The following is a 3,928-nucleotide window of genomic DNA, read 5'->3' as shown; positions in this document are numbered from 1 at the left end:
GCTGGACCGCAGTTGATCTGGTCCAGGGGGACAATCCTCCATCATGGCTCTTCCTTTGCTCCATTGCCAGTTCACTGAACGAACTTTGAAAATTTGAGCTTCTGTGTTACTTAAGTACAACCAAGAGAAGAGTCGGTCATGCTAATAATTGCATCTGGTTTTTTTGGCAGTGGATTCCTCATCATAAATTATTAAATCTGCATTCTGGCTTCTCAAAGCCTCTTCTTGAGAGCTTTGTTAACATGAGTCAACACCCACACCCCATCTAGTAGATCAGGTCCTAAGGTGGTAAGCCCGAGGTCTAACCTGGATCTCAGTGCATGCATCAAAGTAAAAGCCACATGTCCTTGCGAGGTTCCTTTGTGACACATCAAATGGCCTTTTTCAAGCAACAGCTTTCAAGTCTTTCCTGTTCTTTGGTTCAGGAAATAGAAATTCCCCTGTTGAAAATTCTAAGCAGGAAAGGATTTAATCTGAAGAAGTGAGTCTTCTCAGAAATCAGTGGAAAGGCCTCAGGATCAGGTTCTAGACTGGTGCTTCTAAAATCATCTCCAACAATATAGAGTTGGTCCACCATGGGAGGTACCCCTCTGAGACTGTCACTACAGCTATAGCAGCAAGACAAACAAACAAACCCACAGCCTTTCCAGCTGCTTCCCATGCCCAGGAATTTGGGGAGTGGATACTCCAATCTCTAATTAGGATTAGAAGTCAGATCAAGAAGCTGTGGACTTGACAATACCTTCTCTATCCCAGGAAGCTGCAGCCTATGACCTGAGCCTATCTGCAGGGATAGTGTATGTCTCTAGAACTTTCTTCGAAGGAAAATGACCTGAATTTTACCTCTAAGTGTCTAAAAACTCACGCAAGGGTCAAATTGCATGACTGGTAAAACCAAATTCACATCCTGAACTCTGATTCCAGAGAGATGTTGAAGAAATGTAGCTTTTAGTATTCCAGGTTCTCCCATGAGAAGAACACTCTTTGGAAGCTGGGGGACTCAGTCCAAGGCATCCAGCACAAATGCTCTCTTCCCCCTTGCAGACGGACTCTCCAGGAGTCAGAGTTTGCAGGTAACTTCAGCAAGCCTGTACCTCACTAGAATTTTAAAGCAAGTTATTCTTTTTACTCTTCCACTCTCGTGGGCACATATCTGGCAGTTCGCATTTGCAGAAGACCTTATTTCCTGAACTTGAGGACAACCCTGTAGAGCCTTGCCTCTTCCTGGTAACACCGCACATACATAGGTTCCAGGAATAAGGAAGAGGAATGAGTGAATCACCATTTACAACAACACCATGACTTTTGCATGGACCCGCCCACCTATGCTGAATCCTACAGGCCTCGTACTTCCTCTAATGTCTACTCTGTCCCCTCCTTCTGAGTCTCAATCCCTGAACATGTCCCCAGACATCCCACACCCTGCCTATGCCTTCCAGGCTCCAGGGAACTCTCATACTGATTTCAGCATAAGCCTCCCAGTGTGTGTGGTTCACATATGCGTACTTGGAATGCCTGATCTCCCATCCTCGTGGAATCTGCTTGGTTCCTGTTTTGCCTACCTGAGGGACACCACAACCACGACAGCATCAATGCTATCTGAAAACTGAAGTCAGAGATAGGCAAAGGACAGATCTGACCATGGTAAGGAGTTTGCATTTCATTCTAAATGTGATAGGAAATCATTAGAGGGCAGTGTCATGGTTGGAGTTACAGATTGAAAAGATCATTCTGGCTGCTTTGTAGGGAATAAATCCCTGGGGAGAGAGTGTTTAAGGGGATAGAAAAATAGAAAAATTAAGAGGTTATTAGGTAGGAAGTCAGAAATGAGCTTATGTGTGTGTGACAAAGGCCTAAGGAATTGACATCTACAGCATTATCTCAGTCATCCCAAAAACCTTCCAGGTGCAGTCCAGTATTTGCATTCAAACATCCTGCAGGGATCCTGATTACCTTCCAGGGGGTCCTGCCCCTTCTACCTGATAAACATCCTTCCTCTAAGGCAGGGTGATGCCAGCCAGGCTTCCCCTGTCTGATAACTTCAGGGGTAAAAACTCAGAAGGGAATTTTTTGTATTTACATCTAATAAGTCCTTTGTTCTGGGAGGAGAAGGAGAGGGGGAGGGAAGGCAAGACCCATCCCCTTAAAAGCCCCAGCCTAAATGTGCACTGCACACTCTCTCAGGTCCTGTCTGGAGAGGTGCCCATCCGTTCTTACAGATGCCCCTACCCTAATACACCTTGCTATGTTGCTTCCCCTACTCTCTGTCTCACACCTGGATTCTTCCTTGTGTAAAGACAAGGACCCTTTGCTTCTCCAGTAACAGGGTTATCCTGATAAGAAATGATGATGGTGTATAAAGGGGGGTGAAGGGTTGCTCCTCAAAAGACGTGTCTACATCATAACTCCTGAAATTTGCAACAGCAGCTTTATTTGGAAAAGGAGTCTTTGATGATATAATAGAGCATCTGGGTTTTCTAGGTGGAACCTGATCTAATGGAAAGTGTCAGTAGAAAAGACAGAGGAGAAAGCCAGGTGAAGGTGGAGACAGAGGTTGAGGTGAAGGAGCCGAAATCCAAGGAATGCCTGAAACCCCCAGGGGCTGGAAGAAGCAAGGCAGGCTTCCTCCCTCAACTCTTCTGAAGGATGGCCCTACCCACGTCCTCATGCCAGACTGCTGGCCCCCAGGGCTGTTTGAGAACAAAGTTGTGGTGATTTGTCATGACAACGCTGGGAAGCTAATACAGTGTATTATTTACCTCTTCTTGTATAACAAAGCATTGTAAAATTTAGTAGCCTAATAAACACTAATAAACATACAGTGTTTTCCAGAAATGACTCAGCTTGGTAATTCTGGGTCAGCACTTCCTAGGAAGTTACAATCAACACATTTCCACAGTCACCAGGAGGCCTCACTGGGGCTCCTAGGTGGCTCACTCACATGCCTGTTAGCTGGAGGCCTCAGTTCCACCCCAAGGCTGCTGGGGAGCCCTCATGACAGCAGCTGCCCTCCTCCAGAGCAGATTGCATACAGTCACTTCCACCATGTCATGTTCTTAGCCGAGACTCACCAGGTTGAACCCACACTCAAAAAGAGGAAAAAACCTCCAGCTTTTGAAGGGACTCAAACAACTTGTAAAAATATTTTTAAACAACCACTGTAGCACAGACTAAGATAGTAACCATGGGGATGAAGGGAAATAGAAATATTTAGGAAATATTCTGAAGATAAAGGTGGAAGATCATCAAATGGGTTGCATGAAAGAAAAAGAATTATAACATCTCTAAGATTTTGACCTAAGTAACCAGGTACATGGGATACTGTTTAATGAGAGATGAAGAGGTTTGGAGGGTGGGGAGATTAAGTTCTTCCCCAGACTGGTCACATTCATGGAATCTATTAAATATTCAAGTCGGCTTCCAATTGAGTGGACAGATGAACAAGTTTGGGTACGAGAGGAGATAGAACTTAGATGTCGGCCTACAAGTGGTATCTTAAGTCATGCCGTTCGTTCAGATCACTGGGAAGTGAGAAGACGAGAGATCATAATACTGAATCCTGGGAAACCCCAGGACTGATGGGTAGCATGAGCAGAGCCCAAAAAGACTAAGAAAGAATGGCAAGAGACGTAGGAGAGAAACAGAGCGCGGGTCTCAGAAGCCAAGTGAAGGTGTGTGTGGCTTCAAAAGAAAGAGGAGTTGCTGAGGGCCGGATCAGGGACGGGAAGGGACATGGCTACTGACAGTAACAGCAGGAAGCCTTTGTTGGCCTTCATAACAGTGGCTTCAGTGAGAGATGGATTGCAGGTGGCAGAGGTGAGAATGGCCAGTAATGGTGTGGATAAGAAAGCATGGGCTGGGACAGGCATTGTGGTGCAGTGGGTGAAGCCAGCATCCCAAACAAGCACCAGTTCTAGTCCTGGCTGCT

General features: G+C 45.7%; 1 long non-coding RNA gene across 1 annotated transcript; it reads left to right on the top strand.

Moving 5' to 3' along the window:
• Positions 1-1,457: 1,457 nt before the first annotated feature.
• LOC138848714 (uncharacterized) lies at positions 1,458-2,835 on the top strand. The gene is made up of 2 exons (XR_011386809.2): positions 1,458-1,644; positions 2,482-2,835. It is a non-coding gene; the product is annotated as an uncharacterized LOC138848714 (long non-coding RNA).
• The last annotated feature ends 1,093 nt before the right edge of the window (positions 2,836-3,928 follow it).

This window comes from Oryctolagus cuniculus, chromosome 2 (assembly GCF_051225735.1).
Source record: "Oryctolagus cuniculus isolate XC-2025 breed Fujian yellow rabbit chromosome 2, ASM5122573v1, whole genome shotgun sequence".
NCBI lineage: Eukaryota > Metazoa > Chordata > Mammalia > Lagomorpha > Leporidae > Oryctolagus > Oryctolagus cuniculus.
The sequence above is the reverse complement of the archived record's forward strand: the minus strand, read 5'-3'. Positions and strand labels throughout refer to the sequence as shown.